Source organism: Rhodnius prolixus, unplaced genomic scaffold (assembly GCF_049639745.1).
Source record: "Rhodnius prolixus isolate KJV_2025 unplaced genomic scaffold, Rpr scaffold_3, whole genome shotgun sequence".
Classification (NCBI taxonomy): Eukaryota; Metazoa; Arthropoda; class Insecta; order Hemiptera; family Reduviidae; genus Rhodnius; species Rhodnius prolixus.
Window position 1 is genome coordinate 21128855 of NW_027411603.1, and position 25867 is coordinate 21154721.

General features: G+C 32.9%; 1 protein-coding gene across 1 annotated transcript in view; it reads right to left on the reverse strand.

Moving 5' to 3' along the window:
* sNPF (short neuropeptide F precursor) overlaps window positions 1-25577 on the reverse strand; it is a 128668-nt gene extending 103091 nt beyond the window's left edge. Inside the window, exon 1 of the mRNA XM_074126969.1 lies at window positions 25423-25577. The gene's annotated coding sequence lies outside the window, so the exon portion shown is untranslated. The remainder of the gene's footprint in view (window positions 1-25422) is intronic.
* Window positions 25578-25867: the final 290 nt, after the last annotated feature.

Below are 25867 nucleotides of genomic sequence, written 5' to 3' on the forward strand. Positions count from 1 at the left end.
TATTCAGCTTCCTCCGAAATTCTAATTGTTTTAATTTATTTCCTTAATTTCTCCCGTTTTTTTTTTTTATTTTCACTTTTTGTAAATACTTATTTATTTATTTAATTTCTGTTTAATCACAGGCCAAACTATTAAGGCCTCTATTTGTACCTGTATTTATTCTTAGGGGACAATTGTCCCAGAATAATAAATTTCTTTTCTATTCTATTCTATTCTAACTTGACTACTGCAGTGTCTACTCCCTAATGACCTACTTCACTCAGCTACGCAATCAGTATTTGTAGGAGGAAATAAAAAAGTGTTTCAGTAATTTTTTAAACACGGTTAAACCATAGTCTATATTTATTGAATCATGTGGGCGAAGATAAACGGAAGACGTTCAATTCAAGAGCTGTTATCGACACGCTAAGTTTGCATGCCTTACCATTAATTCTTTTACTGTTGAGATTAATTGATTCAAAATGAACATCCCATTCGTAAAAACAACTCGCCATGATAAACTATTACTAGTTCCATAATCTCTACTTGTTCTAATCCTTTCGTAGAGTCTCTCGCCTCCTCTGACTATCCACCACGTCGACTAAATCGCCAATCGCCCCGAGATTGTGGTCTGAATACCATCATCAATTTCCTGTAGAGAGTGCTATCACTGTGGTGTAGTTTCTCTCCTCCTGCTCTTCACGCACCAAATATGTCTTCACTATGTTCTTATTTACTTGTTGAATATATTCTTATTCAGATTTTAATTTATTAAATAAAAAGAAAGAAGCTGTCCACTGAGCTCATTGCTTCCTTCATTATTATTTTAATCATTTATTGTCATTATTAGGAGGACAGCCTTTGTTGATGGATGAAAAGGAGTTTATCACGAATCATTCTGTATTTAAGAAAGTGCAAACAAAAGTTCCTAGTTGTGTTTACAAGGAAATATATTTGATGGAAAATACAAAAATAAGACAATAACAAACTGATTTTCTGGCTGGGAATGAATATTTAACACTTTTAGCGGCCAACACAGACTCCTAAATCGAACAATCTCATCCATACTAATTATACTTACATACAAAACTTTGCGTGGGTATGTGTAAAAAAGGGTGTTAGTGTGGAACAAGAAAAACAAAATTAACTTAAAAAAAAAAATGAACTGTGGTGAATGTTTATGTATAACATTCTGAGTAAGTAATATAATAAAACAATTTTGCTAGAAATAAAGCTCGCATATCCATTATATAAAGTTACCGTCTCAAATTGCAGACCAATATCTACTATTAGAAATATAGTAGATGTGATTTACAGTGATTCATAAAAGCAAAGTTGTATATTAACACCAATATTTTTCACAAAACTTTAACCATAGTTATTAAAAATCGTCTCAATCAATAATTCTTTATTTTCCACCGTTAGCGGTTTGTTTTTACATTTCACGTTTTCTTTTAAAATGCTGATTTAGACAACAATAAGTTTAGTTATGTATTTAATGAATGTATAATCTTACACAACAGTTTACTTGCTACAAATACAATATCACAAAGAACAGAACTAAATAAATAACGTAATACAGACATTGTAAATAAAAAATAGATATTATTGTTGAGACATCGGAAGTTGTATGCAATAATCATTTCGTAGAAAGAAGTAAAATAGCATTTAGATTCCTTACACAGAAAACGTCTAAATTCGTATAACAAATTAAACAGTGTAAGCGTTCTTGTCTTGCAATAGTTATAATATAATAATTTGTTGTTAAAAATATACAAGAAAAAAATGAGCTATTGGAATACTCTTTGCAGGTAAATGTAACGAAATGGCTGAAACAAGATGCTAACCTTTGGGATCACTAGATATCAGTACAAACTCACATCTTTGAAACGTATGAATCCCGAGAGCTGGATAAAATCAAAGATGGCGCACATTATTTTTAAAGTAAATAGCATGATTTTTTTTTATTTTTTATGCAAACATTTAGTTTGGCAACAAGAATTTACCTTGTCAATTTTAATATTATCAAAAATGTTTAAAATAGCATCCACAGACTACCATCAGACTAATTCATGTAAATCAACCATGCATTGTTCGCAAGTTTTTTTAGAACATAACGTTTGCTGATAAGGCCATGTTGACAATAGGAGATAAGGTAAGTGGAGTAGTAAGAGTTTTATTCAAAAACCTTTGGCACAACTGCGAACTTCGTGTGATAGAACGATTTATAAAAGAGAGAATTCCTATAAAAGGGGTGCTATATAGGATAGGACATGATCAGAATAAGTAGTGCGAAAAAATAGAATGAACGTTGACAAACAAAATATATTTGGACTTCAAATCTCAAAAAGTAACTGCTGATAAATACATTTTTTCATGATTTCCTTATGTCCATATATTAATAAAATAACAATATTCCCTACTTTTATACTGTTTTACTGCCAGTTATTTATTTGAAATATAAAAAAACATTTAATGTAGGAAACACTTTTATTTTTGTTTTTTTTTACGTAAAAATATTTTAGTCATTCCATAATTCATGTTATGAACATAGGTTCATAGGTACCTATCAGAGAAAAAATGAAAAGAAAAATTTAAATAGTATTTTTCATAAAAATAGTTAACAATTAATAATTGACCAATTACATTCTTATTAGAAGTATAAGGCGGTCTAATGGGCCAATAGAATGCCGGGATTGTTAGCTGGCCACACCTTCTTCAAAAAGCCCACGCTCCAACCAATGAAAACTAGAGTTACCAAATAAACAAAATGGTGGTTGGTTGTAAACTTTCATTATTAAACTATAAAATGTTATTAAGAATACAATTTTTTTTTTTTTTTTCCAATCCAGAACTCGAAGAAAATTCGTAAGTTGCTAGAGATAAGTGCTAGAGAGTCGTGTGAGTGTTCTCACCAGATTTTTAGTTTTAACCGGAAAGGTTTTGTTTAAAGGTTAAAAGGTTATTTGTATTAAAGTCATTGGCACCCGCAGCCTTTTAGATATACTGCCGGTCTTCCAGCCAATGTTTTACAGAAAACACTATTCATCCCAGAACAATGAAAGATAAGAAGCTTAAATGAAGAGAATATGTACTTATTTCTGTATATTTTGTTTCCTTCATAATATGTTATTCACAGGTAAATGGAAATAACTTACCATAACATGAAGGTAAGCGGGTGGCATGTGATAACTAATAATGAGAAGGGTGAAAAAATTTAAATAATTTTTTATAAAAGTAAAGGATGTGGGCATTGTTCAGAAAACATACACAACTTTATTATATGACTAGTCATGCCCACGAAAGGGTTAATAATGTCACAGAACAAAGAATGGGAACACTCTTAGGCGACAAATAAATAAAATATACACAATGTCAAAGTTTGATCTGAAATTGTAACAAAAACATTCAAACTTTACAAGGAACATTTAGAATGTTGGCTTGAAGAGGTGAATTAATACAATGTACCTCTGTGGTAACATTTAAACTATCACATCTAAATATATTGTAATTTTCGAAAAACATTATGTCGACTGAAACTAAATCATTGAGCTAAGCGAAATTTCTAACAAGATCAATTTTCACATTTAATCCCTTCAATTTTGTTAAAAACAGATAGTACTATTTCATCGTAAATATTTGTAAACAGTAGAAGATGTCAACAATAGTGAGAACCTTCTTTGAATAATAACTTAGATTAGATGAACCCTTACTTTGTCTCTTGTTTTATTCCTCCAAAACATTTACGAAAAAAGAAGTCGGAGGACATTTTTATGATCATTACTAGCACTTTCACAAGGTTTAATTTTGTCAGCGTATCCATCAGCACCGAGAAAAGAGTACGAGGGTCGTTTGAAAAGTCCGTGCAAAAATAAAAACTACTTAATTTTTTGGGGTAAACCCTTTTTTATTTTTCAACATAGTCTCCTTCTAGGCTTATACACTTCGTCCAACGCTGCTCTAGTTTGTTGATCCCTTCCGAATATTAGGATTTGTCCAAGTCTGAAAAATAGCCATTCGTTTCTGCAATCACCTCCTCGTTTGAATAAAATCTTTTTCCCGCCAGCCATTTCTTCATATTGGGGAACAAACTAGTAGTCCGAGGGAGCCAAGTCTGGAGAATAGGGGGGATGTGAAACGAGTTGGAACCCTATTTCCATTAATTTTGCGACCACAACTGCTGAGGTGTGAGATAGTGCGTTGTCGTGATGGAAAAGGACTTTTTTGTGGGCCAATCGTGGGCGTTTTTCTTGCAGCTCGGTTTTCAAACGGTCCAATAACGATGAATAATATGCACTTGTAATAGTTTTACCCTTTTCCAGATAGTCGATGAGGATTATTCCTTGCGAATCCCAAAAGACAGTCGCCATAATCTTTCCGGCCGAAGGAACGGTCTTCGCCTTTTTTGGCGCAGATTCCCCCTTGGTAACCCATTGTTTAGATTGTTCTTTGGTCTCAGGAGTGTAGTGATGTATCCATGTTTCATCCACAGTGACGAAACGACGCTTAAAGTCCTGCGGATTCTTCTGGAACAGCTGCAAACCGTCCTTACACGATTTCGTTTTTGGTCAAGCGTGAGCAATCGCGGCACCCATCTTGCGGATAGCTTTGTCATGTCCAAATGTTGATGCAAAATATTATGTGCCCGTTCATTCGAGATGCCCACAGCACTAGCAATCTCACGCACCTTCACTCTTCTGTCATCCATCACCATATCATGGATTTTATCAATGATTTCTGGAGTAGTAACCTCAACAGGGCGTCCAGAACGTTCAGCGTCACTTGTGCCCATATGGCCACTCCGAAAATTTCGAAACCACTTATAAACTGTTCTAATCGAAGGTGCAGAGTCACCATAATGTTTATCAAGCTTCTCTTTAGTCTCCTGAGGCGTTTTGCCTTTCATAAAGTAGTGTTTAATCAACACACGAAATTCTTTTTCGTCCATTTTTTGAAAATCACTCGACTTCCTCGATTCAAACGAATTCAAACTTGGTGTGTGTTCTTCCAAGAGATGCTACTAGTTAAACATAACCTCGATACGCGCCAGTGGTGCTATCTCTCTGACTTTGCACGGACTTTTCAAACGACCCTCGTATTGTTTTTATATCAGCATCTAGTTGGCAATCAATTTTTCTCTCGGTTTCATCAGACATTCAGTTATTTCCACTCGGATCAGTTTATGTTAAACAAGATGATATTTTTTACAGGGTATTTTTAATACATTTACTTCAAATGTTAAACATCAGCTGGCATTGCACTCTACCAAGGACGAACCAGTAAAAGAATTCTTGAGGCTCTTACTTCTGACCTTAATGTGAAAGTTCATCGTAGAACTTGGTCATGAGAGCAGACAAAAGTTTCTTACCAGAAATGCAAAATGGACAAATAAGCTTCAAAGTCTTCTCAATAACTTTCAACTCGCACTAATCATTCCTGAACATTACATTAAAGGGCTTAAGAGCAAAAATTACATCACATTAATGTTTATTGGTTTCATTACTCGCTAAGTCATATTTAAAAAAACGTTAAACAACCTATATAGGATTAAATTTAATATTTTAAACTTAAGAAAAGGTTATTAACCAATATGTTCAATGATTTGTTTAAAAAAACATAATTTTTTTATTTTATTGAAAAGACAACTTCTTTGTTGTCATCAAAGTCGCTGAAAGTAGGTAATTCATTGGTCGATTTTCTAACATTCATCCTTAAAACTTTCGCATCAAATACCTACTTATTGAATTCTCACAGTAATAACAAAAATATATTATATAGAAAATATGAAATAAAATTGAGAAGATTCTTTGCTTGGGACTCACGAGTTTTATAGTGAAATAATTTTGGTGGAAGTCAATATTAACTTGTGTGTATTGTAGTAGCCATGATATTGCTAGCCCGAGGAGTTGCCCATGGATTTACACTCTTGAATGTGCTCGCCACGAAGATAAGATAGTGAAGAAAGAAATAGTGAATTTTAATATATTTCCTTTGAAAGAAACTGGCTTGCTCTCCCACATTTTGTACATAAATTATCAGATATCTTTTACCATTTTTTTTAAAAAATGAAGATCTTTACTTAAATAAAACGGAAATATGTTCACTGGTTGTTTCTAAGTTGTAATTTTTCTATTTCTTCAGGCATCTACTAATAAAAAGTTAGACAAGAAGAATGCTGGCACAATACTTCAATTACTGAAAGATTTGATCTGAATTTGGGAACTGTTGAAACAATTTTATTTTTTGAAATTTGCAATAAATGCCTGTAATTGCACTGTATCATAAACATGGCACAGCTTCACTGTTTTATCACATATAATTCAACTTATTAATCATTTTTAGATAGTTTGGGACTATTAAGTATTATGGCATTCAGATGTTTCACTTGCAGCTAGCAAAGATAAGATTTCACAATCCGTAATCACAATAAATACAAATTCAATACATGGTTGTTCGACAGCACTTTCTGATCTATAATTTGTTATATAGCTGTGAAGTTAGGGCATTACAATATTGTGATCAGATTGAAAATATTCAAGTCAAATTCTTTAAGTCACTAATTTGTAAATTATTTAATTATTTAAAAAAAAGAAATTCGCCTAATAATAATGTAAATAACGGGCCAACTGTAGTAAAATCAATTGATTTGTAAGCTCTCAATTAATTTGTTAATTAAGGTATATTAAATATACCTTATAATAGATATCCCAAAATAAATTTTAATAAATTGATGTCACAAGTTCAATCCAGTAATAACTGTTTAAAATATAATTGGTTACCAAAATTATAGTGTTAAGTAAAGTAAAGTTTGTCGTTACTTTGACGTCCAATATTTAATGAAATCCAAGAATCATATTTCATGCAAACATCTTTTTTCCACTCTAAACAGTATGGCATTGGAAAAGCATATTAATAATTGCACCTTTAATGCATTCAAAAATTATTTAAAATTGGTCTTACACTGATATGCAGAAATTTTTGTCAGATGTTTTATTCCCCTTTATAATCTTTTAAGAAGTAAATATAAACATGAAACGTTATTTGAACAACTACAGCGATCTATTTTACTTTAATAAGGAAGTGCGTAGCCATGATATATATTTATAACTATGTTTAAAATTCTGTAAAAAGTTTTGAATGAATAATAAATATATTTCAGTTTGTAGAACGTCTCGTTGGAAAATTGTATTATTCCAAGGCGTTCCTTATATTCACTTTGATACTCGCTTGAGCAAAATGATCATTTTTCCCCTCACTGTTTTTTTCCCCTGAGTGAAAGTGTAAACCTAAATTTCGTCCAGACTTTCCAGAATTGTTTATTAGTCTGTTCATTTATTAATAAGAATTTAAATTAATCGTTGGACAAGTCATTCCCATAGCCACTCACTATGAACATTCATTTAAAATAAATAAATAAGTACATAATTACAAATAATTCTTTTAAAGACCTGTTTTTTTTATTACATGTAATTCTTTTCTATTTATAGTTTTCCTTTGTAATAACCTAGCTTTCTATAGTATTTTTAAAATATTAAATCAAATAGTTTCCTTTCTGACCAATAAAGTTCGGTTAGAATGGGTGCCGGGCCATGTGGGGATTAAGGGGAATGAGACATCTGATCTACTGGCCAGGGAATGGAGCCAACACTCCTTTCATTGGCCCGGAACCTGTCTTGGGAATCAACAAGGATGCAGTTCATAAGGCTCTCATAGACTCTGGATCTGGAGAGAACATGAAAAGAACTAGGTGATGCTTCCTGGGGTCAAACATGGTAAGAGTGTCATGTCCTTGCTGTGTAAACAAAGAGCCAAAGAGACCCTGTGTTTGGGTAGAAATCAGATTACTTTGATTACAGGCCTATTCACAGGGCATGGCAAGTTCAGAAAACACCTGTACAAGATAGGGCTTATTAGCTCGGGACCGTTGTGCAGACTGTGTCAGAAAGAGGAGGAGACGGCCTCTCATCTGTTGTTCGATTGTGTTGCAATCGAGAGACTTCGTTACGATATCTTTGGAACTTTGAGGCCAAAGGAAATTGTAGCGCAGAAGGAACTGGTAGGGAAAGTCCTCAACCTTTTTAGAAGGGGAGGTTTCATCTAATAGACTTAAAGGGGAAGGCACGATAAGCCTCTTGTGGTGCCGTGGGGCATGGGTCCCGTCCCGCCTTTCAAAATCTAAATCTAAATCTTTCTTTCTGACACTAAGGGAAAGAGATTCCAACAAAATATTTTTGCACTTCAACCAGTGTTCCCTCTAATTTTTTGTGACCTGTGTGCGCACTTTTTTTAAGTGTGTGCATTTTTTTTCCAAAATAAACAACTTTTGTGCGGCAATTTAAAAAAGTGCATATAATAAAAAAAAAAAGATAATACAATAATAGTGTGAATATTCAGCCAAATTTTAAATGCATTGACTCGATCTTACAGCATACCACTTGTACTACATACAATACAACGGAACACAATGAAAAAACTACCCTAAAATCAAGTCAAATCATTAGATCGTGAAGACAGAATTTAGCTGATTACTGTGGTTTCCCTTTTCCATTCAAATGGAAAATAAGAAAATTTAAATACTTACAATGTAATAACGTTGTCTGCTTCTAATTTTTTAAATTAATACATACGTGAAAACAAACAAACAAGAACGGCAATTCACCATTACTTATTATTGAACAATTTTAGAATTAAGGATTACATTTTTTATTAATGGCATTTATTTTATAACTTCTCTCTCCAGCCTTTTGGTCTTAACCATTCTGCATAAACTTAACTTAAATTACATTGTTTCCGTCATTCATAAATGATTTTACTCTCATCAGCATATCCATATGTTTCTGCAATCGATTTCTTTATATATATAGTTATTTATTCGGTAAAAAAACATAAAATAACACAATCGGTTTCTTTGTTTCGTTTTAATCAAAAACTTTTTGTGCGCGCAAATATTTTTCATGTGCGCTAAGTTTAAAATTTATGTGCGCGCGCACACGGGCACAGCTTAGAGGAAACACTGACTTCAACACATGATTGTTTGGAGAAAAAAAAAAATCAACCATTTACTATTATGAAAACAGATATCAATTACCAACCAAAGATTTAGGAGTCGTCACAAAAAATAATTAGACCATTGACTCTCAGATCCACCTTCTTTTCCAGCGAACAGATGGTTTAATTTGACGGTAACTTCTACTTTGGTATTTTTGGCCGGTGTCTCTTCTTTTTCTCTTGACACTTTCCATCTCCAAACATAACTTCGCCACTTTGTTTATTTTTATTTTTTTGTCTTCAGTTATGGTGCGTAGTAGACTGGTTTTTGATTTCCACTTTCTGGGTTTCTATATTACATCGTACCTCCTGAATTATAATGATGAAAGTATTAATACATGCTGATCGTTGTTGTTGTTTTTTTTTTCCTGATTGTTTTACAACGTCTTCATGAGTTGCGTCCACCAATGTAGTGCTACAAATCTTATTACTTTCCCAAGTTTTGCTGCGCTATCCCATTTTCAGTTATGATTTTTTTTTACTAAAGTTTTTGTTTAAAAATTCCTTATAAAAACAGTAAAAAGGAACTAACGAAAATGAAACAGCAATACAGCAGAGTAAAGAGTTAGGTATTGCTACTGAGAAAAACGTGTAGATGACGCTAACCAATTAGATATAACAACTGATGAAATATATACATATAAAAGATAGAGTAATGCCTATTTACGGCGGTTGGTGGCTGAAATACTCATCACTACCATAAATTTCTCATATTACCTTATTATACAAAAAAAAAATCAATACTACAATACATCGCTTTATAGGTCTTGTCTATAACTATCCAGCTAACGTGGTACCTATGTCTTTATAACTTTCGTTTCTTATTGCAATAAGATCATTATTACATTTGTTAGATCTCTTTCTCAAAAAATAAATAAATTGCAATAGGTAAAAATTGATCATCTTACTTCTAAGTAAATTCTCTGTTCCGTACAATATTGATGGAAGTTAATGATTACTTTTGTAAACTCATTCAATCAATATAAAAGTCGATAATTTCATTCCAATATTAATCAATATAATCGACTAGTTCCTCTCCATCCATGTATCCATGTTGATCTCTCTCTCTTGAGTGGAAACTATTGCTCTGGTCTACCTCGTCTAGGCGCACAGACATTTGTTTGGGATTATTTTAGGGTTTGCTGCGTAAGCTTAAATTAATTGTTAGACGTACTTACTATCTCATTTTCACGGCGGACCTTTCTGTTTAATGTTTCTTTCCTAATAAAGGCTCATCCATGTTCCTCCTTACAACTTCTACAAACTGGTGTTTCTCACGAATGTTTATTTATTTTTTTTTTTTTTGTATAGGTTCTGTAACGGATAAAACTACAAAATTATCCAGCACTGCGGAATCATAACAATATCTACCTATCTAATCATTGCGATCACTATAAACTGATTATAAAACTACTGTAACTAGAATAAATCTTCGAGAGATACAATTACATCAAGGCTGCTACATAAAGAGCATAACCAGCGCCCTTTCCTCTAATTAAATTGGTGAATCTAGATTGCTTGAATTCGAAATGAATAACTTGATTTTGTCGTCTCAATAAGTAGAGTAGGACTTAGCTAGTCAATAAAGCTAAAAGCTGTAAGGCGCCAGGACTAGTTGGCGCATCGTACGAGAGTGTTATAAAATTGCTAGTCTGGATTTTATGTTGACAGAGTCTGTGTCTGTTAAAAACATCACAAGAATATTATGTAAACTCCAATTAGAGAAAGCGCAATAGTATTTCTTCTTCTTTTTTTAAATTATTAATAACCATTTTATATCCTCAGGTTTTTCTCTTTCTAGAAGCCTCTTATAGCTCACTCTTTCGTACTGCACTGAAAAAGGCTCCAGGCCTATGACTTTATATATAATAAATACATACAGAATAAAATAATATCCTATAAAAAGACTGTAGCGATCAACATTGAAAAATTAAGGAATTGTAGCAAGCAAGCAAACCACACTTGTGGAATTCGTAACACTTCAAATCCTAGCCTAAGCAATTTAGAAAAAAAAAAAAACAGTTCTACTGCGATCTCTTGGCTGTCAGAAGAACAAACATTCGTTCTACGTGCCATAAATAAATACGTTTGGTTATTATTAATATTAATTTTTCTTAAAAAAATATGGCAAAGTCGAAATCAGTACATATAGCGAATGAAATCCTATTTAAAGATGTAAATTCATGGAGGTTTTGCAGGCAATCTTAATGCACCTTGAACTGGGATCGTTCAGTTTCATTGGTTAGTTGCAGCCAATTCTATCGAAACCGTTTTGATTAAGGTTCAGAGTTAAGGTACATACCTAGATAGTTATACACCATTTGGAAAGAGAATAGTTTTGCACCAATTAGTGACAATAACATGATTAATATTGTTTTGCAATAATAACAAAAATTACACTGCGCCAATCCAATCTGTAATAATTACTGCCTAGTCAACTTAGACAACCATGGTTTAAGGGAACTGTCACTAATAAATGGGTTGATGCGACAATAAGCAGGCTGAGAGCGAACCACGCGGTGTGCGGATCGTATCTTCACAGGATCAACAAAAGATCCTCTCCTCTTTGCGTAGATTGCAATGAGGAGGAGGATTTCAAACATATAATAATGATATGTCCACGTTATGCAGTAGAAAGGAAACGAATGTTTGACGACATATACAGGTATTTAGATGCACCATTTCGCCACGAAGACATAATATTCTCCACCACCATCTATGTGCTTAAATCTGTAGCAGAGCTAGCAAAGAAATGTGAATGTATTTAAAAGTTATAGCAGATTAAAATGAATGCAAGAAAATGATTAGAGAAGGATTACGTGATTTTAATTTCGGTTAAGCTATAAGGATGGCAGGAATATAGAGTACTGATTCGTCCATTAGTTGAAAGGTTTATGTAAATAGTTGTATATAGTAGAGGGATGAATGTGTGAAGCGAATGTATTTATAAGTAAGAATGGAGAGTGATATTCTAGTGATAAGCAACCAGACGATGCTGGCTGTATGGCGAAAGCCAATGCCAAAAAAAAGGCAAAAAAAAAAATAATAATAATTACTGGAGTAGAAAATTGTATTTATTTTTATTATTATTATTAATATCCTTCTTTTTATATAACCACTTTAATGTTTTTTAAGATGTGGCAAACTCCCGGATACTATTCAGTGCACTAGCAGCCTCTGGACAATGTTCTTTAACTATGAATATAACTACCCGAATCACGGTACACGGTGACTGTCATTGAAAGAAAAGCTACTGCGCTACCAATTGAGGTAATCTCTGAAGAAGTTGCAGTTGTATTATAAAAAGGAAAGAGAATTGGTTTGAATTCCGGGTGGAGTGGTCTAATAATTAGTACTAAATAAAAGTTATTCTTCTAAATTAGAAATAATTAAGTGAATGTTAAGACAAGGTACTTTGTTATGGAGCCAACGTTTGAACCGAAGGAACTGTTCGGTGGCAAATAAATTTCTCTCTTCTTTATTAAAAAGTTATTTAGTGTGCTCTGCTCCATCTACAGATTACTTTATATACTGAGAACCAAAACGTCTAGCTAGTCACTTCCTCTACTCACTAAAGTCTAAATGTAAAATGAAGTTTTGATTCATTTCGGACAGCCAAGCGGCACTGAAGGCCCTTCGACTGGAATGGGTGCCGGGCCATGTAGGGATTAAGGGGACTGAATTAGCTGATCAACTGGCCAGAAATGGAGCTAGTACACCTTTCATTGGCCCAGAACCAGTCCTGGGGATCACCAAGGGTACAGTTCGTGAGGCTCTCAGAGACTCTGGACCTGGAGAGAACATGAAAAGAACTGGGTAATGCTTCCTAGGGTCAAACATGGTAAGAGTGTCACGGCCCTTGCTGTGTAAACAAAGAACCAAAGAGAGTCTGGGCTTGGGCAGAAATCAGATTACTCTGATCACAGGCTTATTCACAAGGCATGGCAGGTTCAGGGAGCATCTGCACAAGGTAGGGCTTATTAGCTCGGAACCGTTGTGCGGATTGTGTCAGGAAGAGGAGGTAACGGCCTCTCACTTGTTGTTCAATCGAGAGGCTGCGCTATGATATCTTTGGAACGTTGAGGCCAAAGAAGATTATAGCGCAGAAGGGATTGGTAAGGAAAGTCCTCAACCTTTTTAGAAGGGGAGGTTTCATCTACTTAAAGGGAAAGGCACAATAAACCTCTTGTGGCTGCGGTGCCGTGGGGCATAGGTCCCGTCCCGCCATTCAAAATCTAAAATCTAACTGCAAATGATGTGAAGAAAACAACAACCCAATTGCATTCTCACCTGGACCTGAAAGAATCTCCTAGAAATTGCTAATGTCCACTGGAAAGAGGAAAAAAACAAAGATTCATATCAAAGCTACTAAAAAAGTTGGCAAATGAACTTAGTGTTCTAAATAAATAGATATGAAAATAAATACATTAGCCCCATTTATAGTAAAAAAAAATCACGAGCTTTAATTAAAAAAAGCTATAATTTTTAAAGCTATAATTCATTTCTGGACAACTGAAACTTATCCCATTAGCAACCAAACATACTCAGTAGCCTAAGGATTAACTATACGAAAATTAAAAATGTACTTGTTTCTACAAACGTTTTTTCAACACGAATTAGTTTCTAAGATTTTTGATGGGGATTTGCCAACTATTTATTATACCATTAATAATGACGAATAATGTCTATAATAAAATTGTTTTAAAGAGCCTAGCTGGTGGAATAGTTCTCTGAGACAAAAAATGAAGCATAGCATTCTATGGACTTTAGGCGAATTTATTAACCTTTAAATGTTAATAAAATTAGGCACAAGTAACTAAAATATGTATTTACAAAGAACAAAATAAGTGAACACTACCCTAGAAACAGTTCAGATTATATTCAGAAAGGTGCAACGCATTCTTTATAATATGTATTCAATTTTGGAACTAGGAAGCACATGTTACCGGCAGAATGATTGATTTAAAGCATTATAGTTGATGGACATGAGCCATTAACTTCCAGTGCACAGTCTAGAACTTCCTTTCAGAAAAATTCTAGCATGTAAGATTTCCATCCGATTTTAAGAGAAGACAGAGAGCAAGTTAGAAGCGTAGAAGTTAGATCCCTAGGGGCGGCGATGGTTGGACCCTTTTCTTTAATCCTAATGATTCCAGAATCTCATCTAAATTTTTTTATTCCAGATTAAGATATACTTACGATTTCCTACAAAATCATAAAAATGATTAATAATAATATAAATGCGTTTATTCATTAGCATAACCCATAGAAAAGTTTCAATATAATAATCACAACAGGTATGGGACTCATAAACATGACTAAATTGATAAGTAGTTCAACTATACATATTTTTACATATAATGTGCTAATCTCAACAAAAGTCATAGTTTATACTGACCTCTTTCTGTTATTATATATCTAGGAACGTGACTAGCATTTCTCAACTACATTTTGTTTAGGTAACACTCAACAACTACTGCTGTTAACTTATCTCTAAGTAAGAATTAAAGTACAACACTGTTTCTGCTCAAAATAACTCTTTTTTAATAAAAACTAAGTTTCATTGATATAAAAGGTAACAAACATTAAATTATGGTAAAAAATTAATTGACAGAAAATGGGGTAATAATATACTTTTTACTGAAGAGAAAGAATATTTTTTGCAAATTCCAATTTTAAGAGTATTAGAATCTGTAAAAGTGACAAAGGTGTCTTTTATTCTAAAATAAGCAAAAATTAGGCGTTAAAAAAATAATTCTTTAAAATTCAACATTTCTTGGAACCCCCACACTAGACTTAAAAGAACAGAACTAAACAGACGCTATTGACTACTTAAAAGACTCTTAGACGATAGATCAAAACTCTCTCTGGACAACAAAAGACTGATTTATACTTCTATTTTGAAACCCATCTGGGCGTATGGAATAGAGCTGTGGGGTTCAACCAAACGATTCAATCTCCAAAGGATTCAATCTCTACAATCTAAAATACTTCGAACTATTGTACACGCTCCATTTTATGTCTCCAACCTGACTATACGAGGGTCGTTTGAAAAGTCCGTGCAAAGTCAGAGAGATAGCACTACTGGTGCGTATCGAGGTTATGTTTAGTTAGTATCCGCAAGATGGGTGCCGCGATTGCTCACGCTTGACCAAAAACGAAATCGTGTGAAGTGTTGCAAGGACGGTTTGCAGCTGTTCCAGAAGAATCCGCAGGACTTTAAGCGTCGTTTCGTCACTGTAGATGAAACATGGATACATCACTACACTCCTGAGACCAAAGAACAATCTAAACAATGGGTTACCAAGGGGGAATCTGCGCCAAAAAAGGCGAAGACCGTTCCTTCGGCCGGAAAGATTATGGCGACTGACTTTTGGGATTCGCAAAGAATAATCCTCATCGACTATCTGGAAAAGGGTAAAACTATTACAGGTGCATATTATTCATCGTTATTGGACCGTTTGAAAACCGAGCTGAAAGAAAAACGCCCACGATTGGCCCACAAAAAAGGCCTTTTCCATCACGACAACGCACCAGCTCACACCTCAGCAGTTGTGGTCGCAAAATTAATGGAAATAGGGTTCCAACTCGTTTCACATCCCCCCTATTCTCCAGACTTGGCTCCCTCGGACTACTATTTGTTCCCCAATATGAAGAAATGGCTGGCGGGAAAAAGATTTTATTCAAACGAGGAGGTGATTGCAGAAACGAATGGCTATTTTTCAGACTTGGACAAATCCTATTATTCGGAAGGGATCAACAAACTAGAGCAGCGTTGGACGAAGTGTATAAGCCTAAAAGGAGACTATGTTGAAAAATAAAAAAGGTTTACCCCAAAAAATTAAGTAGTTTTTATTTTTGCACGGACTTTTCAAACGACCCTCGTACACACTGACCTTAACATTCCTTTTGACACATTAGTTGCTAAAACACGATACAGAAAACTCCACTATAAATCCTCTAGCTAAAAATCTTTCTTCTAGGACTCTTCCTGACAACCCGACAAGACAGTGGCCTCGTGATCTCCTCTCAAGTGAAGAGAGTGACTAACCATATAATGTTTTGGAGTGTTACCACTGGGTAACTTTTCCATTCGTTTCCTTATCATTTATTACTCTATTGTATCATTGTTACTTATAGCGCTAACGCGCAGATTCTAGCACAATAAACGCAAAAAAAAAAATTCTACATCAAGAAAATAATCTTAATTATTTTTCTTGTTATCGAGTAATTCAAATTTAACATACATATGTATGTTTTAATGTTTGCTTATTTGGAGCTATTGTTGTATTTATCAGTTGTCACGAGTGTTAAAAAAAAAAAAAACCTAATTTAGTTTGTGTTCAACTAATAAATTAATCTTCGGGATATTTTGGCGTCAGTGGAAGGACCGTTTCTAACTCAGAGAAGGTAAAAAGGTAAGAGATTCTAAGGAACCTAATACTTGTCTGTAGTTTAAGTATAACTTATGAAGAATTTAAAACAAAAGAAAAATCTAAATGAATGCGTAATTACAAGAAAGAAAAAGTGCTGAGGTTATCTTGTAGAGAGAGACTCTTTGTGAAAATATTATTTAACGAAATGAATAAACTGACAAATAATATTCTTTACTATTATTTTATTCTCTTCGGTTGTTTTTATTTAAATCAATCAACTTGTTGTGTAGTTGAGGAAGGTAACGAAAAGTTAAGGTTTACGATACAAATTTAAGTATAGTTTTTAATATAAATCCACCGATCGTTTTAATTGTGTAAAATCATAGAAAATGTTAAAACTATAAGAAGTTCTTAATTGGTAAGCATTAACAGCCCATTTTCAAGGGCAGCTAGAAAAAGGAACTCTGAGTGGATAGTACTGAAAAGTAAATAATTGAATATTTATTTTTCGTATGTAAAGAGGATGAATTAAAGGGATAGTACATGAAGGGATAGAAATAGCTTGGAACCATGCCTTTACAATTTTATGAACAGCAAGGTAGAATTTCTGCATTTCGTAAAGCAAAAGGGAGTTGATTGGCCAGGAATCCTTTTTAGAATTTGGAACCAATTTGTATTTATTTGAGAAAAAATTCAAAAAAAAAAAATAAACCAATTGAAAAAACTCATCTTGCACATTTTTTTTTTGTCACAGTTCTGCACAATAGATTCCGAACCATCTTTTAGCAAAAAAAAAAAGTTTCAATACTTGGTTCAAGCTTTGGATTCTCGATTCCATCCTGCTTTTTGTGTTGCTTCTTCCGCTTGTTGAACTATCCAACAGAGTAATACATGCTCTTAAGAAGAGGTTTGCTCAAAAGGACCACCTCTTAAAGTTCTACGTTTATGAGTTACTAAGGTTAATTTATAAAAGACAAAATGTAAAACTCAACAAAGTTTATAATTGTAAAACGAGATTTTCTGAAACAAGAGTCATGTCATCAAGAGTAATGATGCGAGAGAACTCGCTAAACAGTGGCTACTCTCCAAATTCTGATTATTTTTTTTCTTTTTTACTGAACTACTTAGGTAACTAATTGGCCAGCGCCGCTTCATTGTGTGGAATGGATAAAAAGAGGATTTGGCTGTCCAGAGAGGCCTTGAGTGGAATTTTTAATATCAAAATGTGTTAAAGTACTTGATTAATGTTAAATTGTTTATTATTGATGATTTTGGGGAATATTGAGGTGCGGTTCACCAAAATCATTAACAACATTCGAAAACCAAAAGTAATATTTGATTTGAAGAGTAATATTTAATATGATTTGTACTATTTTATAGATAGAAATATTTATTTTTAGAAAATGCGGTGCCAAATTTCAAACTGAAAACATTGAATGCAATTTTTTATAAGAATATTTGGATGAAACCCCAGTATTCGTTAAGTCCAGATCCGTTTCAGGATTACGTTCTAAAATAATGCCTTATGGTTTAGGGGTATGAATGCGTTAACTTAGAAAATGTGACTTTGGAACAATATCAATCCATTTTATCGAAAGTTAGAATTTCTAAATCTCTTTTTCTAACCTCAAACTTTTTATCCAACTCTGCAAAGCCGCAATAGATCTTGTAGTTAGCGACAGAAATAACACTACTGCTATCCATCTACATACGATTATCTTCCTCAAATCGTCTTGTATAGATACATATTTTGTTTGTGTACGCGTGCAGCTACATCATTGTGACTTGTTCTAGAAAATCTATAGCTCAACATCAATTCATTTACATCAATTCATTACTCTTTATTTCTATTAAGTGCATAAAGAGTGCATACAAAGTACCCAATGCTTAAAAAGCTTTGTTGAAACTATTCACTAGGTGCTGATAGCAGCACTTTTATTTAAATTATAACAGCTGGTCTTCTCCTTTATTCACATTAATGACCATCATATTAAGTGAATAAATTCAATAAAATGTACAAAAAAGATATCTTTTTGTGAGCTCCTGCTTTTATAAAATCTTGTATTTTGAAAAAGCAAATAAATTCTATTCTATTCTATATTAAGTGAATAAAATAAATCAAATAATTCCGCCTTTATCTCTTAACTTTAAACAAATAAGTTAGGTGTAGTCGATGGAGGCGAAGCACATACTTCACTAATATTATCTTTCGTTAAACTAGAATTTATTTATAAGCGAAACTAGAAATAGAGACTTCCTAGATATATCGTACATAGATCCAAGCAAATAACCACTTAGCTTTGGTCCCCCTTAACCATTTTTTCTCGATTTGAGAGTAAATTACCAACAATTCGTAATTTAATTCTTAATATATAAATGCCTAACTTATCAAAATCTTATCATCCATCTAAAAACAATTCTATTCAGGATGTGGTTCGTTCAGCAGAGCTGGCTGATTTGGTTAATTTTATCGGTCGTAGGACGCGTATCTGAGCACCGAGTGCAGCGTATGAAAGACTGTAAAAACTGTAACATGTACGCTATCAAAGTATTAAAAGTAAAAATTTGCTTACAAGATCCTTTAAAAAAACCAAAAGGAATTCAGCAAATAGTTGTTCTTCTTGCTAGCTTTGTTAAGATTATTCTGATCACACACGACCAACCAAAATATTTACTGGCTTGAGAGGAAGAGGCTAACGTGGAGAAGGATCTTCACTTATTACTCGTAGATCGTCCACAGTTCTATGGTGTCATAATTCCACAGAATTGGAATAAAACCTGACCAAACGCTGAAATATTACTACGTAAAAAATGAGTTGAAGTCCTACATATCTGATATCTGGTTTCTCAGACTGTTAATAATCACACCAGTGATACTTTCAGCTGTAGTTGCCACCGTTTAAAAAGCTATTGGACTAAACGTGCATATAAATTACCTGGCTAATAAACCCGCTTATTTGGTAACTATTTGAAAGGAATGTTGCTATTCGCTAATACCTCCACTTAATTAAATTTGAATATGAATTAAATAACCTAAACTGAAATTAATATTTACCAGATTGAATACCTAGCATACAAATTGTTAAATTTAGTGGACTGCGTGATAGAAGTACAGGAAAATTTAAACATCCAACAGGTTGAAAATTCCTGCGATTGAAAGGGTATAACTTACAGAAAGACAGTGTGAAAAATAAAAAAAAAAATCTACTTTGTAAATAAATAGTTTTCTAAACTTTTAGTTTCTTACAAAACCTTTGGTTTAATTTCTATTAACTCTATTCTAAACTTTACCTTTCTTCAATTCTTAGTCTTTGATTCTCACGCATCTTTAGTCAAAGAATCTTACCTTAAACCTGATTGAAAACCTAAAAATTTACTATTATACATGTGCGTTGAGTAGAGATGTCCGAAGGAACCAATATGAAAAACAAACATTTATGAACATTTTACTACAGTGGACAACATAAAGGCAGATTCTGTCCCTTCACTAGGTCTAAAAGTAAACGTCATTCCTTTTATTTAGCTTTTGCTATTAATAAATCCAGTTTCTATATAAATAAAGACATAATTCCGCCCTTAAAATTACATTTTTTATTCTTTATTTTTTAAATAGAAAACGGATCAATGTCCAATTTACAGAAACAAATTGTATTAATAACATAAATAATACAAATAGTTCTCAGTCTATAATTTAAGTTTCTTTTAGGCTTTAGCATTTTATTTTACCTTTTATAGGTTATTGTACAGATATGTACAGTACAAATAGTTCAAAGAAATAATTGACATCTGGCTTTATTTAGAAAATTTTGTATATCTGTGCGAAAGAAATCTAAGTTAAAATGATTGGCTGTCCGCATCATACGAAAGTTAGGGGAGTGAAAAACGTAATTATGTTTACAGTACGGTACAGTGAACGGAGAAGGATGTCGTGTAGTATAGGATGAGATATTAAAAGAAATTAGAGAACGAAGGTAAGGACAGTCTATTAGAGAATGCAGAGGAAAGAGAGGTCATAATAAATTCGTCTGGTGGCAAGTGGAGGAATATTGAGAGTGAGCAGTAGATCGGAATAGATAAGGGTTTCTTTAGGGATTTTTAAACAGCGAGACAACCACAGAAAGAACTTGTTCTGTACAACCTCAATAGAAGCCATATGTTCCTTGCAAGACGGACTCCAAATTACTGAACCATATTCTAGATGGGGTCTTACAAGGGATTTAGATAATGTGTCACAGGAACGTCTGTCAGAGAAATTCCTCGTGTTCCTAAATACTAAACCGAGCATTCGTAGAGATTTGCTTCTGATCCTATTCATGTGCTCCATAAAATCCAATTTGCAGTTGAACGTGATGCCTAAATCCTTTACTGACGATACCCTAACCAGCAAAGAGCCGTTCAGCGTATGACTTGGTCACGCTGCCTAGTGAAGGAAATTTATATGGCTGCATGTTCATAGACAGTTACAGTTTAATGAGTAAGCAGTTGCCCAAATGAACGCAGAATAATTTTTCTTAAATAATCTGAACTTTCTCCAAGAATCTTCAACATCAAAACGGAATCTCTAGAATTGGACGAAAAAAATCTAAGTGATAGACATACTAAAGAAGTTGACCTTTCTATTCAGTTTGTGGCAGAAGTTTGATTATGAAGTACAAAAGTGACAAAACTTTGTTGGAATTAAAAATTATTTTACAATTATAAATCCTTTTTTTTTAAATGATTTTTACTTTTTCCGTAAATTTTCCGACTTTTTCCGGGAGTATAGAAGGTTACTGTCATATTTGCACTTTCCAAAAAATGCGATTCAGGTTATCAACAACCTAAACATTAGCTGCGATGAAGCCGCGGACAGCTGCAAGTATCTAGTCAACACACAGATCCATCAAGGTATGGACTTGGTACTACAATGGATCCCTAGCTATGGTGGCATTCAAATCCATTTGTCAGCTAAACCAGCTTCACGAATGCAGCCGCCTGATGGATATTTGAAGGAGCAAACATTAGGCGATACGGAGTGGACTGCCATAACTGAACTGCCGAGGGGGTGTGCTTATAGCATTTTTCAGATTGGTCACTGGAAATGACTACCTGAACGAGCATCTGCACAGAATTAGTTCAGAGGATTCTTCCACGTACCGGAATGGCCAAATGAACGCAGATCACTTCAGCGTTTGTGTGAAGAGATTAGCAAACAAAGTTCATTTCTTTCTATTCCAAACCGCGCAGCGAAACGTCGAATGGCTGAAAATACTAATGATTGGGCGGTGAATAAAAAAAAGAAGCATATTATATTGTTAATAAATCAAACTTAATTCCAAATTCTCACCTATCAAATGATTTTTCACTTTTTTTTATTTTCTCAAAAAATACTACGGCAACTTTGTACACGAGTAAATACAAAGTTTACTTTTAAATTTATAAGTTTTTATTTGAATGTTTCTAGAAAATTTGAATTGGAGCAAGTCTCGGAGACGGCAGTATTTTGAAATAAAAAGAAAGTTTTTCATCGAATAAGGAGTTCGATTAGACCTGAATCCGTCAAGCACATTTGAAAAACAACTTTTACATGATTCTTATACTTTTAAGTAACAAAATCTTTAAAAAAAACCTTTAAGTAGATACACTTTAACAAAAATTCAAGTTACATATTATAATTTTAAAGTGAAATAGTATTTACATTGCACAAAATTATGTCTCTAACTTCTTCTTTTACATTATGTAAATAAATAATTTATACTTTTTTAAAATGATATTGCTATTCAGAAATATAATTCGAATGGGTAGGTTTCTTTTGATTAAATGGTTCTTATTGCTCATAAATCTTGAATTTATAGAAGTACATAAAAATTGTTTCCTTATAATTATTCACAAAAGAATTCTGACTTAATTCGGATTCAATTTCACCTTCCAGGAAATACTGATTTTAGTAAAGTTGATTATTTCGAATCTAATCCAGGGAAAATAAAGTTGCATGAAAAGTATCATTTTTATTCGTAATTTAGGAGACGATTGCTACCTTTTGTATTGACGAATGTACACAATTACTTTTAATAAAAACTGAAATTCAGTTTAAGGAACTTCGAACAGTAATAATATACTTCGTTTAATTTCAGACAGAAAAAAAAAGTGAAATTGCAATAAGTTAGGTTCATTTTATTTCTTTTCAACATGTTTACATAATTTCTTTCTTTCCTTTCCTTTGCCTGCTGTTTGAAAAAGTAGCTACAAAGATATTGGAATTTCTGATAAATTACTGTCATAGAAGAAACATTCATTTTGGAAGAGGAATTGTAATAATAAACGGCAGTAATTGAAGTCCCGTTTAACACTAAATTTTAAAATCACTTTTTAAAGAAATATTAAAAAAAAAAAAAAAATGCCTTTTAAAAAAATATTGCCTTATTCTGAATTTACTAAAGTTTTGTTATAGTTTTAATTTACTTGATAATATAGACCAGTTCGATTTAAGACATATAGAATTGTCACAAGATTAAAAATCTAATTTGTAGCTAATTTGTGAACTCTGGGTTTACCTGAGTGTGATACATTAAGTACATTAACTTAATTTATTATGAAGCAGCGTTAAAAAGATATACTTCTAAATTGTGTACATTTTGAGCCAAACTAATTTTTGAAATAAGGATAATTACAAGTTATTTTTTTCTTGGTAATTTTGGCTAAAATGATAATATTGAGGAAGTAAAAGTCATATTGGTATTATATTGTAAGGAGATTCGCTATATTGTTATTTTTTGTTATCAATTTTTGTTTTTTCAGTTCAACAGACTACAACAAGCTCATCCCTTGCTTTGCGATTGCCATTTTATTTATAACGATATCATATTACACCGCTTTCTGCTAGACAGTGTTGGACTTCTACTTTAAATATAGTTTGTTTTTTTTTTAATTACTAACTAATAGAAGAGTTTGTGGTCCTAAATTTAGAAATTTTGTTTCAATTTGTTCCTTCTTTTGTGGAGTAAGGTCCAGAACAAAAAAAAAGTTCTTGTCTTTAAACGTTTCGACTCTTTAAAAATCTAAAAAACTGTTACATAGGTTTTTTACATAGTTTAAGAAACAACCCTTACTGAAATTATCTGAAAACTAAACGTTTCCCAATTTGTAAGCTTCAAAAAAATTTAATTGATTTTCAACATTGATTTCAATCATTCAAAAATGTTAAACTTTTAGTGCATTCTTTGAGTTTAGTTTACGAGTTAGCTGAACATTCTAGATATCGAAAATCTAGATAATCCCAATTTTACTGGCTTGTATCCGCTGTTTCTGTTTAAGCAATAAAAAATGTCCAGCTTGCACATAACTTGCCAGCACATAAGAAATAAATTCTTGATAAATTCTTGAGTTTTTAAGTAAAGAAAAAAGTTTACGTTTCCTGAAGTATAATTCATTTGTTTAATTTTTGAGTTATGAGGAATGCCTAGAGTACGTACCAAAGAGAAAAACCAGCGATGATGTTCATTTCCTCCAGTAGAACTACCAGATCTTAATCTTTGATCTTAGCCGAAAACTTCAAATCTAATTCACAATTAAAACTTAAACGGAAAATGTATTATTTCGAATATAATTCTCAGGAAAAAATAATTTCGAAAATATTGACTCATAAGCAATAATTTTTGAAGCAAGAAAAGTAAGTTAAACTTTTAAAACAAAATGCTCTTGGTCTCGATAGTAAGTTAGAATGTTCATTTTAATACAGTAGTGGAGATCAGTAATTTTGGTTTGATCACAAAGAAGGTAGGGGCTTCATCAGAAAATGTTACAAAAATATTTGAGTGAAGACATTAGAAAATGTATTTTTATCAATTCTTTTAATGATACATTGAAATTTTTGAATTTGATTTCCTTGAAGAAAAATAGGATAAAATACTACTTATAATTTTGAAACCCTCGGATCTTTCTGGCAAATATTTTTTTATAAAGTTACCCATAAAAAAAAAATGAATGTCGTTCTTTTTCTCCGCTCTTTTAAGTTACTAAGGAAAAGAAGTGACCATTCAGAATTTAGGAACCTTTTTAGAGGAAGGTTTTAAACATCTTAGTTGGTTACATTGTCAAACAATTACAATCTTTACAGAATAAATACCGAATAAGAGACTTCTTTTGTTGATAACTGAAGATGTACAAATATAGTCAATTGTCTTTATAATTAAAGCAATCTGAAGATTAAAATAATTGCACAAAATCAAAATAATGTAGCACATCCATCTCAAGAATACTAATTTAAAGGCAAAACGAAAGAAGTAAAGTTAATTTATTCACAAGTTTGGCAGTTTCCAATCAAACAACTGCAGCCCTCAATAAGTTCAAAGAAATTAACGTCGAATGCAATATTAGTTCAGTCAGTGATCGTCAAGTTCTTTAAAAAGAAACTGTTTTATTTGCTGGAAACTGCGAAAAAATAAATTAATGACAGTAACTATCATATCCCATTGGTTTACATACGATTAAATAAGGCAACTTTTATCATTTCAAGTTAACAGACATAAGAAGAAAGTGATTATATTCTAAGAATATGTAGCGAACAACCGTGATGGATTTCGCGGATTCAGCACCTCAACGATAGATTCTGCAATTCGATTTATTTAAATTCTAAAGCAAGTACATTTTGAGCAGTTTTTTTTCTCGAAATCTATCAGATCTAGGTTGTTGCAAAAAAAAATTAGTTCTAAAGGAGGATTTGCCCTATATTGTAAAGAAAATTTGGGAATTTTATCTTATATAGAAAACAAATTTTAAAAATTGTCACAAGTTGGGTGTTTTTCAACGTTACGCTTTTTCGTGCACTTTTTGATGATCAACCCTTATACAACTGTCCTACTGGACAGTTTTGATTAACCTTTATAAGAAAGTAAAGCTTTTTTTTTGTAGAAAATATAAATTTTACTCCTATTATTAAAAATGGTTTATTTTGGCTCTTACCTAGGCTTACTTTTTTTTTTCTTATTTGAATATTTAAAAAAGCCAAAAAATTGGCATTACTATAATCTTTTAACCTTACCTTTAGAATTGTGTGACGGTATATGAAGTGAGAATGAGGCGATGTTGACTGGATGCAACGTAAGAGTATGTGGTCGAGGGGCGGAGTGCCTCAAGTATATATACTCTGTGGCGGCAGTGGGGACGGCAGGACAGGCGCGGCACCGACTCACCACACATACTCTCTGTCTGCTGTATACTCTACCGCCCCCAATCTGGCTGCTCTACTTCTTCATCGTCCACAATTGGGTACACCTACTCACAGACAGTCCCAGTTTCTTTACCTAGAACAGTTAGACTGAAATAGTAAAGGAAGACTTCCAAGTTTATTCAGCGATTATCTGGAACTTTGGGTTCCTCTAGATTCTGTACTGTTTCTAAAACGACAGCACTATTCCTAGCCCACTATAAGATGAACTTGTGCTCTTTCAATTAACCAAATAAGTAGTACTGTCTAACATTTTTCC